This window comes from Chanodichthys erythropterus, chromosome 7 (genome assembly GCF_024489055.1).
Source record: "Chanodichthys erythropterus isolate Z2021 chromosome 7, ASM2448905v1, whole genome shotgun sequence".
Classification (NCBI taxonomy): domain Eukaryota; kingdom Metazoa; phylum Chordata; class Actinopteri; order Cypriniformes; family Xenocyprididae; genus Chanodichthys; species Chanodichthys erythropterus.
The window spans coordinates 40051823-40064860 of NC_090227.1; the positions used below are offsets into that span (position 1 = coordinate 40051823).

The 13038-nt window shown below is 36.5% G+C and overlaps 1 protein-coding gene across 2 annotated transcripts in view; it reads right to left on the reverse strand.

Moving 5' to 3' along the window:
- The window catches only part of tspan18b (tetraspanin 18b), a 59065-nt gene extending 48292 nt beyond the window's left edge, over window positions 1-10773 (reverse strand). The window contains exon 1 of one of the 2 annotated variants that reach the window (XM_067389426.1): window positions 10395-10773. The gene's annotated coding sequence lies outside the window, so the exon portion shown is untranslated. Of the gene's footprint in view, window positions 1-5998; window positions 6052-10394 lie in introns of those variants that run through there. The other variant, XM_067389428.1, reaches the window with a different exon arrangement.
- Between the last annotated feature and the right edge of the window lie 2265 nt (window positions 10774-13038).

Here is a 13038-nt window from a genome sequence, read left to right on the forward strand (position 1 = left end):
TGATGCACTAATGCATAATGCATAAAAGTGGTGATAATATCTAGGGGAATACAGCATATAACCCATTTATGTCTAAAAGATTCATACTATAGCACTCTTCATCATGTTTGTATTGTAAGGTGAGCTTATCTCAGCATATTGAGGGGGAAAAAACTTGATTTTAGTGCTTATGCAAGTTCTTCTATGAAAGGGATAGTTCACCCAAAAATGAAAATTTGATGTTTATCAGCTTACCCCCAGTGCATCCAAGATGTAGGTGACTTTGTTTCTTCAGTCGAACGCAAATTATGATTTTTAACTGCAACCACTGCTGTCTGTCAGTCAAATAATAGCAGTGGATGGGAACTTCAACTATAACAGTAAATAAAACTTGCTTAGACAAATCCAAATTAAACCCTGCAGCTCGTGACGACACATTAATGTCCTAAGACACGAAACGATCGGTTTGTGCGAGAAACCAAACATTATTTATATAATTTTTTACCTCTAATACACCACTAAGTCCAACTTCGTTCAGCATCCTGTTAGTGAGGTCAAAAAACGCGTTCTGAAGACGGAAGTGATGTCTCGCCCATATACTTCAATGAGAGCTAGACATCACTTCCGTTGTCAGAGCGCGATCAGACCTCACTAACCGGAAGTTAAACGAAGTTGGACATAGTGGTGTATTAGAGGTAAAAAATGCTATAAATACTGTTCGGTTTCTCGCACAAACCAATTGTTTCGTGTCTTAGGACATCATTGTGCCGTCACGAGCCGCAGAGTTTAATTTGGATTTGTCTATGGAAGTTTTTTCGACTCTTATTGTTCAAGTTCCCAATCACTGCTATTATTTGACTGACAGTTAACGGTTGCAGTTAAAAATCATAATTTGCGTTCAACTGAAGAAAAAAAGTCACCTACATCTTGGATGCCCTGGGGGTAAGCAGATGAACATCAAATTTTCATTTTTGGGTGAACTATCCCTTTAAACCAGCCACACTTCAGAGAAACTGTACGCTTTATTCAGCTTGAGGTAAATAAATTACAGATCATTAGTACAATGTCCAGAATTCAAGCCAGATACTAAACAGAACAGCCTTTAATTAATATAGTAACAGAGAGCAAAGACCTTCAACACACTAAGCCGATGGACTCGATGCAGCTGTGCTCATTCCACGCTGATGTGAGTGTGTGTTTGTGTGAACGCATGCTAATGTCCTTGTATGTGTGGGTGGTATTCAAAGACAAAACGTTCTTCATCATCTCGAAAGAATACAAAACTGTAGTGAGCATCTAAACACCTCTGAACACAGAGACTTACTAAAACCTACTACCACAAAGGAATGTCTGTCTGTAGAGTAATGGCTTCTGAGTTTGCTATGTGCACTTGAATACACAGGAGCGACCGCAGAACTGTTACCAAAACCAAAAACCCAGAGGAGGGGAAACAGAGGTGGGGAGTACAGGGAAAAAACTGGGGAATAAACTTCTGCTGGAATGAGAAAAAAAAAAGAAGCACACCAAATATGCCTGAGTCAGGAATAGTGAGGAGTTTAACTGTGTCAAAGGGAGAAACAGAAATCAGGCCTTTGCTACACAGACAATGTGAGTCCATACAGAGAGACACAACTGTCTCTGTTTAAGCCACAGAAATGCCATAAAAAGAGCAACTCGAATCAACAGAGCCCTTTTACTCAATAGTTCAGGGTACACAAGGGTAACTGTGTGTGCCGCTATTATAAACACTCCACGGTTTTGAGAAATCTAACCGAAACCTTAATTATCAGCAAAATGCAGTGTTATTATGACAGTGCTATTATGAAAAATGTTCATCATTTTAATGCAATTTTTTAAAATGCTACAGTAAAAACTGGTAATCAGTTAACTGTAAATTCCCGTAACATATACAGTGAAAAATTAAATTACATTTAACAGAAGAGCCATACATGTAATTTTACTGTAACAGTGTAAAAATTGTTTTGTAAGTTTGAATTACAGTACAATTTATAGTAAAAATCTATATTAATATATTCAACAAAACAATACAATTGTGCTTTTTTTTTTTAAGTTGTCACAATACTAAAATTTCAGTCTGTTGCAATACCAGTAAAATGTCACAGTTCTCGGTACAAAACTATTTGAACTATTAAACTAATAAATAAAATTATTAGTTAATTTATTTAACTTATAAATAAAAACAAAATTTTTAAAAAATATATATTTTAACATGATTTTGGTTGTCCAAACATCAGTTATAGCAATTTAAAGGTGCTCTAGAATCAAAAATTGAATTCACCTCAGCATAGTTGAATAACAAGAGTTCAGTACATGGAAAAGACATACATTGAGTTTCAAACTCCATTGTTTCCTCCTTCTTATGTAAATCTCATTTGTTTAAAACACCTCAGAAGAACAGGCGAATCTCAACATAAGTCAATATTTGCATATGCCAGCTCATGTTCAAGGCATTACACAAGGGCAGCCAGTATTAACGTCTGGATCTGTGCACAGCTGAATCATCAGACTAGGTAAGCAAGCAAGAACAATAGCAAAAAATGGCAGATGGAGCGATAATAACTGACATGATCCATGATATCATGATATTTTTAGTGATATTTGTAAATTGTCTTTCTAAATGTTTCGTTAGCATGTTGCTAATGTACTGTTAAATGTGGTTAAAGTTACCATCGTTTCTTACTGTATTCACGGAGACAAGAGCCGTCGCTATTTTCATTTTTAAACACTTGCAGAATGTATAATTCATAAACACAACTTCATTCTTTATAAATCTCTCCAACAGTGTGTAATGTTAGCTTTAGCCACGGAGCACTATCAAACTCATTCAGAATCAAATGTAAACATCCAAATAAATACTACATTCACATGATCCGATCCATGCATGCAGTATGCATGACAAACATCTTGTAAAGATCCATTTGAGGGTTATATTAGCTGTGTGAACTTTGTTTATGCACTGTATTATAGTCGAGAGCTCAGGGGGGCAGGGAGCGTGAGATTTAAAGGGGCCGCAGCCTGAATTGGTGCATAGTTAATGATGCCCCAAAATAGGCAGTTAAAAAAAATGTATAAAAAAAATCTATGGGGTGTTTTGAGCTGAAACTTCAAAGACACATTCAGGGGACACCTTAGACTTATATTACATCTTATGAAAGAACGTTCTATGGCACCTTTAAGATTCAATTACACATTTCAATATAGTTGTCACTCCCGAAACTTGCAGTGTACTTTTTAACCACAAATGCTTATCTTGCACTGCTCTGGGATGTGCCATGCGTTACATTATCATGTTGGAAAGGTTACGCGTGAAGTAGGCAGAAGTACCATGTTAGGGCGAAAAACTCCATCTCGTTTTCTCCAACTTCAAAATCGTCCGACATCATTGTTACCTTTTTTTGTAAAGGACGTTCGACTTAGGCTTTGCATGTTCTCTTTGTAAACACTGGATCTGTACTTCCGCCTAAGTCTCAAGTGACCTTTCCAACTTGATTACGTAATGTGTGGTGCATCGCAGAGTAGTGCAAGATTAGCATTTGTGGTTAAAAAGTATATAAAGTTTTATTTTTTTTTTTAAGAAAATGACAGATCGTTTCACTAGATAAGACCCTTAATCCTCGTCTGGGATCATGTAGAGCTCTTTGAAGCTGCACCGAACCTGAAATTTGGACCTTCAACCCGTTGAACCCCAGTGAAGTCCACTATATGGAGAAAAATCCTGGAATGTTTTATTTCTTTTCGACTGAAGACAAAAAGACAAACATCTTGGATGACATGGGGGTGAGTAAATTATCAGGAAATTTTAATTCTAGAGTGAACTAATACTTTAATAGCTTTTCATTAAACTCACAAACCCCCTACAGTTCCTTCACGAACCCCAGTCTGGGAAACCCTGACATAATGTAATATTTAATGTTGTTGATAACAAAGAATGGAATATATTTTCTTTCTCTTTGTATTTTTCTATCAATATAGTACAAGATTATCCTATTGAAATCAATGTGATAAATGAGTTAGGTCAAAAGTAATCTAAAAGTAGTCAGATTACATTACCTTAAATGTGTAATGTAATGGATTACGTTACTAACTACAATTTTTGTCATATAATTTGTAATCAGTAACTGACTACAATTTGCAAGTAATCAAGCCAGCACTGTATATATTGCCTGAACAATATATAGACCATAGGTGTCAAAACGACATCCCATAATGGCCAATACGCTGTCACCAGTTGATTCTTTACAGTGAGCTGCTAGTTTTTACAGTAAAGTTAACAGGATTTCTGCTGAATTATCCGCAAGCATTAACAGCGAGTAAGCATGCAAGTTGTTCTTTGTGAGCTGAATAAAGATGTCCTTCCTCAATCCTCTCAAATACTCAAACCAAAAATTAAGCCCGCTACCAACGTCTACAGCTCTAACTACATTGCAGACTCTTCAAATGAAAGTAAGCCACATTAATCACTAAATTTAATAAGCAGCTTAAGGAGATTTTGACTCCAAACTTTCCTATTCCTATTATTCATTTCCTGCTTAATCATTGTAAGTTTTATATCTGTAACTAAAATGCAGATATTTAGTGAGGATTACATTTTAAATAGACACACCAGCAACACGGGCTCCTTCTATAAATCCTACACTTCAAGAAGTGTGAAGAGTGTGAAGAGTGTGGAGAAATCAAGCTCATCATACATCCAAAAAATCTGCATTTTACTGTGGAAAAAGATTAAATAATGACTGTGAGACCCTCAGCTATCTGTACAACCCAGCTTGTTATATGCATACTTTCACCTCATTATATCCCTGGCACACTAATATTGAAGGAAATTGCCTAAAACATAGATAAGCATTAGTCCTCCTTATGCCTAGCACAAACAAGCAGTCTGTTTCCTCTTGATAAAGAGGTCCTGTTATTTACCAGGGTCACTGAACATCCCTGTCTTGAATGAACTTTGGAGGCCTTCAGCTGCATCCTAGTTTCTCAAAGCCGTCTAGGACAAAGAAAAAGATCTATGCATTTATAATTGTTCTTGTTCAAAGTTCTGCAGCGGCACGTCATACTTGACAAGCCTCTCATTTTTCGAAGAATCTATGACCAAAGAACACATATTCTTCATGGTAATTAATCCACACAGCTCCTTTGCAAATTTCATATGTCTCAGAGGCAACAAGGCCCCAGAACCCATTACCGGGTGAAGCACCCCATGTCACACGCATTAGATGAGAGTCCTCCAGCAAATGGTGGGGAAAAGCAATTTTCTTTTCAGGGCAATAGATAGTCTATCTCATTCCAGATCCTCTGCAGACTACAAACTGCCAGCTTGTGTAGCTCTGATGCCTGAAACTTGGAAGAAAGTGATGACTTGACCTCTTTTTCTCCCAGGGCCTTAGCTCTGCTGTCAATAAGGGCATTGCACTGCAGGCTGGATAAGAGCTCAGGGTGGAATGAATCACCTGCACCGATTAGAGATCTAGCAACTGCGGTTGAGATCAAACCAGCCCTGACGACCAGTTCATTTGCCGCCATGTCAACTGATATTAATATTACAGCCTAGAGACGAGCCTCTTGCTCTCAACAGGGACTTCCCAACACGAAGAGCCAAAGATTCATTTCCAGTAGCTTAATGCTTTAGTGACTGAACGATTCTGTGTCTGCTCAAGCAGAAAAAAACAGACTCCCTCTTCTATATTTGCATCAGTCAACCACTCACTACACAACTACATTAAAAAAGTATGTTTTACAAGAAAATACTATTTAATTTCGCAGGAATTTCACGTCTACACTTCTTCCGGTCATGAGTATATGTGTGGTAACGCAGCGCTGTTTTATCATATTAGATACATTTGTGTTTTAAAAGTTGTTATAGTGTTATTCTGCGTTCACTCGGCGACTGCTATGAGACACTTAATGCACAATGCAGTAAGCTAGATTGATATTAGGCATGGTAAAACATGGTACTCGCAGTAAATCGAGAAAACAAGATTTAAACAATAGGACTTACTGTGTTAAGCTGTATAATAATGATTAGTTTTCTGTCGATGAATGTTTCCAAACAGTTGCTCACCTGTCTAATAAAACACATAATATATTAAAGCGTCTTTGGTGTTTCCACACTGTAAAAAATGACTGTGATTTTAACAGTAAAAGACTGTAAAAATGCTGCGGTGAAAAACTATTGATTGGTTTACAGAAAGTTTCCGTACTATATACGGTGAATAACTGTAATAGATCTAATGGTACATTTAATGTAATTTTACGCCAAAAAATTCACAGTTTTTGGAAGTGAAAAATAACAATTCATTGTAAAATTTACAGTGAAAAACCGTATATTGACATTCCCACAATTCCCTGCGTGATACTTATTTGATATATTTTTGTTGAAATAACTCTGTTTCTTCTTAGTTTTTCTAATTTTTTTTCTAATCAGTTATGTACATTAGGGTTTTATGTTAATCTAATGTTGTTAAATCAATGTTTATTGCATTTTTAAAATTTCATGCATGTTACCATGATGGTGTTTAGTGTGTGTGTGAATGACACTGTGTGCACCTTCTATATATTAGTATTGTCCTCCTCAGCTTGTGATGAACTTTGATTCATCATGTGACTCTTATCACCACTGTGTTTGGTGACTGTCAGTGTATTATAAAGGTACAAAACAGATATTAGTACTTCATTAGGTTGGTAAATTAACATTATATCAGTTAATGAAATACGTTATTTTACCGTAAATTTAACAGATTTAAAATGTAAAATTCACATGTAACTCCGTAAGTATGTTTACGGTTTGATGTCATTTTTACAGTATTGTTCTGGTAACCACAGCTGCCGGTATTTTTCCGTAGAAACAACAGGATTTTTTTTACAGTGCATGGTTTATCCACGGAAATTGAGGGTAACGCGGGTATGATGCCATTGATAGGTGACGCACAGACACGTGTCCTGGTTAAAATTGCTTATTTCTCTGGATTTCAAAATTTTTGGAAACATTTGGGATAATGTAAGTACACAAGTCAACAAAATATATAACAATGTTCTAGTGGTTTTTGGATATTTTTGGTGGCCAAAGTGTTTTTAGCCAGCTAATTTTACTGATAGTTTGTTTCTGTACTGTTTTATACATGTTGATACAATGTAAAGTATACAATATATAATGTATACAAAAGAATTGGAAAAATACACTAGCCTGTAGTGAAAAACGCTTTGGTGGACACATTTAGCCAGCTGAAAATGCTTTTTAGCCAGCTGAAAACATGAAACTGAAAGCATTTGTTTTTTTTTTTCAGCTGAGAAGCTTTGTTGCTATGATATGGAATATCCGCGGCACTGTTACTTGTGATTTCGCAGATAATTTGTTTCAGACTAAAAATGTCGACACAATGTAGAGTACTTGCTATGTATGTTTGGAGACCAGCAATATTAATTTCTCATCCATTTTGTTCCTTTCCTGTACAGCAAGAATGTTGTGACAGTTGGTCGGTGTTGTATTTGTCCCGCCCCTCCTCCACTCTGATTGGACGGCTGGCTAAAAAGTGACAGTGACGAGTGCAGCGTTTTACTCAAAGTTGAACATTCTTTAACTCAAGGCAACCGATAAAAAAATGCCAAACAGTCAGCACTTGAGCGTGAAAAAGACACTCAGCACCTCGTTACACTCCTGGCGTTTAAAAAATGAGGCGCTCCCATTGAAAACAATTGGAAATGTATGCTAGCAGCTGGAAAAAAATGCTTTGGCGGACACACGGCCTTAATCCAAAAATCTTACATATTGTGCCTTTAATCTAAAAAATAAATAATGTATCCAAAAATAAATAGTTGTTATTCATTTCTTTACCAATACACCAGAAAATGTATCAAAGAGTATTTAAAAAGTGGGCAAAGGTGCTGCATTGATTGGTCATTTTTTCCATTGGACTTTTCATTTCTAGGCATCCGATATCCAGATTTTAAGGGCTTTTTTCTCAAATACCTTGCAATTGCTCAGAGGAATGTAAAGATTAAGGCTCTAGTCTTACCTCTGAGCCTGTGTTGAGTTGTGTGAGTGAAGTCTTTGAGTTCTGACATCAGCATTTAGCTAAACTACAAAGCCACCAGAGGCCGGCATTAATGGATCCCTCAGAGCCAATATCTTCACGCACAAGTGCTTGACTAATTGAAAACTGGTCTAAGTCTGCGTTGTGCAGCAGAACAAGTGCAGCAAACCTTTATGTCAGACTACAAAAATAGGGTCCAGAAATAGGTGGATAAATTCACTGAAACTCTCTAATGGATATATAGTTACAGCGCGCATGAAGTTAGACAGTCGGAATGTAAGATTTAAGGCCTTGCAAAACTTGCACTTGAGAATATATGGCACGGCTTTGTTTGAAATAATATGCTCTATCTCAAAGAGATCCTGAATTACGTGGTTTCAAGAACAAGAATGTATTTAAAAGGTTTTCAAGACTCGTTATTAGATAAGATCTGACTGCATTGCACATCACCATATTTGATTTGATGTAGTTTGTGAAGTCCTGTCTTTAAAAACAAGATAGAAATAAAAGCATGTGGGCTGTAAAAACAATCTTATGAAGGTATGGTAAAAATTAACATTAGTGGTTAAAGCGATAGTTCACCCAAAAATGAAAATTATTCCATGATTTACTCACCCTCAAGCCGCATCCTAGGTGATATATCTTCTTTCCGAAGAACACAATCGACAGCCATATGCATTCGACATACGTCCAAAAAGCGTTAACTTCCGCAACGCTCTACACTACTCCATGACGTACTACACGTCATGTTATTGTGTACTACATTGCAGAAGTTAATGCTTTTTGGACGTACGTCGAATGCATATGGCTGTCGCGCCGGAAGCTCATATTTAATTTATAGGCCCGGTTTCACAGACAGGGCTTAGCCTAATCCAGGATTATACCTTAGATCAATTAGGATATTTAAGTAGCTCTTATTAACGTACACTTGAAAAAAACATTACTGGTGATCATATTGAGTCAAAACAATGTTTTTAAGATGTATCAGTACAAGTTGCTTTAAATTCAAACAGCTCAAACATGCATTTTAGTCTGGGACTATCTTAAGCCTTGTCTGTGGAACCGGGGGATAAAGTTTTAAATAAATGCATCGATTCGCTTCAGAAGGCCTTTATTAACCCCTGGAGTCGTATGGATTCATTTTTTTTATGAAGCATTTGTTTGTCTTCAAAATTTGGGCAGCCATTCACAACCATTATAAACCTTGGAGGACTAAGGATATTTTTAAATATGAAATAAAATGCCCAAGATAGTCATATACACCTCGGATGGCTTTAGGGTGTAATCATGGAATAATTATAATTTTTTGATAAACTATCCCTTTCAAGTGCATTTAAAGATTAAAAGAATTCAGCTCTATGGTGCATTAACCAAACACAACAATGGTTTTGTTACTTCTGGAAAATGGCCAAAGATAATACTCATACATGGCTTTAGTTTACAGGAAAATACCCATAATTCATGTCTAACGGGCAGCATTGTTTCAAAGCCTGGGGAATTTTGTTTAAAGGAATGTTAAGAGTTAAATTATTAGGAAATATCTGAGCAGTTGAACTGATAGATAGATAGATAGATAGATAGATAGATAGATAGATAGATAGATAGATAGATAGATAGATAGATAGATAGATAGATAGATAGATAGATAGATAGATAGATAGATAGATAGATCATTTTATCTCACACACACACTGGAACAGAGCCTTGTGATAAGATGCGCGGTTTGATTGATTTAAACTGGCACTGAACTCATGCCCGTCGGCAGGGCTCCGTCCATCTGCTGACCTGGGCGTCTGGGGGAATAAACTACAGTTATGACGGGACCTCCTGGACAACACACACTGCCTGCTGTCACACCCCGTGGGAAAACCGCCAGCTTGATGCCTCCTCATCCCACCCAGACTTTCCCCGAGCTTTACTCAACTAATTAGATTTAACAGAAACCGCCGGATGGTGACACGCGCCGTCATCGGTGAAATACGAGCGAGCAACGCGATGAAACTGTATGTTTCGGGGGAAATACATTTTCTTTTTTTAATTCTGAGTGTTTTTCCGCCTTCAAACCTCTCAAAACAGTTGTTTGGCTACACTAAAATAAAAATTTACACCGCGTAAAAAGCGAGTGAACCATCGCGCCTCAATAAGGATTTAATCATCGCTAAATGTCAAAATAAAACATATATTTAAGCGTTTATTTGTGTGGTTCTGCCCTTCTTAAGAGATAACCATATATGGCACAGTTTTTAAATGAAACACGCTGTTGATTTTAATGCAATGAGTCTATAAAGAGAGCTTCGTATCGCAATGACCATAAGTTTGCATTCATGTAAACACCAGCTGAGTTCAGTTTACTGAGAATCTCACCTCAAAATCCAAACAACACGCGTCCTTCTTCGCTGTCCCGAGCTCCAGAGGTGAAACGAGGTAAAATATGAAGTCTGCGTGAATGAATGCCTACTTGAAATACTGTCGGACCTGTAGATCTGCTCCGAATCCAGGAGAAAAACAACGAGCTTCAAGCGTCAGCTAATAAATTCCAGAGACCCCCAAACTGCTGCCCTAATCTCGCGTCCCTCTCGCGCAACGCTGGTAGCGCAGACCCTCTACAGTTCAGCTTGGAGGGAGGGACACTCTCTGCTACAACTTCAACGCCCAGTTTACTTCTTTCACTCTATTTGCGTTCTGTTCTGCTGCTGTTAATCAATAGATATGCTATTAGAAATGATATATTACGTTGGTTCATTCAAGGATTCTCTCCAACTCCTCCCAGAACACCAATTTAGCGCTTTCAACTCGTGGGCGGAGATTTAATGGTCAAATTGTTTTCACTTCCCTGGCCCCCCTCAACACCACCACAGATGGCGAGTCAGATAAGAAAAGTATCACGATCCCTTTGTCTACATGCCCTCAAAGGTCATGACACTGACATTCCCAGTGGCATACATGATATCCCACCGCAATTCACATCTAGACCACAAGCTCTGTCATAACAGAACCCTCTAAATCATACACATGCCATGAGGAAAGGCTCTAAGGAATATATAGAAAAAAAAAAAAAAAAAAAAAAAATATATATATATATATATATAGATATATATATATATATATATATATATATATATATATATATATATTTATATACATGGGGGGCAAGTTGTCACACGTTTTAAAGGGATAGTTCACCCAACAATGAAAGTTACGTAATTATTTATGTAGTAGTTCCGAACTTGTAAGACTTTCATTCATCTTCGGAACACAAATTTTTATAATTTTTAATGAAATTTGAGACATTTTTTTGTCCCTCCATTAACAGTCTATGCAACTACCACTTTGATGCTTCAAAAAGTTAAAGTACACATGAAATCAAAATTGACCTTATTTACTTTGTTAGTGCATATTACTAGTCTTGTGGTGAACAATTAATCCGTGCAAGTTAAAACACAGAAAAAAATTGTTTGTCGTTGTAATCTTTAATCAAAATCTGAAAAGTTACTTCCGGTCTGGAATGGCGTTCCTTCTCTGATGACGGCTTGGGTTGAAAACGTGTAAACCACTCCTCTGCAACCGTTAGTCTGCTATGAGCGAGAAATGGAGAGGAGGGGCGCTAAAATAAGACTCTGCCCTCTATTCAATATTCCGTTTCACTTGGAAATACGTCACAACACTGGAGAAAAGTCGTTTGCAATTTCCAGTTCACACGGACTTTAATAAAGAGATCATAAAACTAGGCTAATCCATATAAATCGGGCTATTTAGTCCTAATTTTCTGAAGAGAGCCAATCACTTTATATAATAAATAGATTGAATATAAGTTTTTTTCTTTCTTCTTTGTTTTGCTTCATAATTGTTGAAAAAATATAGCTTGTTTCATGTCATGTTCCAACTTGCCCCACTATTGAGTCATGTTGTCACAAAAGGTCAGCGTATGTTAAAGGATTAGTTCACTTTCAAATGAAAATTAAGCTTTACTGACCCTCAAGCCATCCTAGGTGTATATGACTTTTTTCTTTCAGATGAACACAATGGGAGAAATATTAATAAATATCCTGATGCATCCAACTTTATAACGGCAGTGAGCGGGAACAACGAGTATGAGCTGAAGAAAGTGTTTCTATCCACATCCATCCATCATAAACGTACTCCATACGGCTCTGGGGTGTTAATAAAGGCCTTTTGAAGCAAAGCGATGTGTTTGTGTAAGAAAAATATCCATATTTAACAAATTATAAAGTAAAATATCTCGCTTCTGCCAGATCGCCTTCCATATTCAACTTATAAATAAAGTGTAACGCCTCTCACAGTTCAAAACGCTTATGCTACATTCTGCGCCTTCCCTATTCAACTGGCTGAAGCTATTTTACTTCATAACTTGTTACATATAGATATTGTTCTTATACAAATGCATCGCTTCACTTGAGAAGGCCTTTATTGACCCTTTATTAATCTTAGGGTAATTTTCATTTTAAAGTGAACTAATCCTTTAATTTACCTGGATATTTTTTTCTGGGACAATAATGGTGAAATGTTCAATAGCTTTTTTTTTTTTTTTTTTTGTAGATGCAGCTTTAAGGAATGTGCACTTAAAAATAGAGGTTTCCATTGCACAACAGGTTCTTTATAGTGGAAAAAGATCTTTAGATTAGATTGACATGTGCTTCACACTTTAAGGGGAAAAATGGTTCACGATTAAGCTGAAGTAGCAACAGATATTTTTCGCTGGAAGATCCAGTTATTCAATTTTGATTAAATTTAGATTAAGAAGTAAAAAATAATTAAACTGTTACATTTAGACATGCATTTAAAAAATAGACAGGATGAATTTCCATTTAATGCCAACTTTAAGAACTGTTAACTGAAGGTTCTTTGGGGAACCCTAAATGGGTCTTCAATCTTTTGGAACTTTTATTTTTTACGAAATTGACTTTTGAATTCTGAATTAATTGGAGTTTAAAAAAAAAAAAAAAAAGTGTGACAACTAGACCTGGCCTAACCTATGAGTAATCTGTCA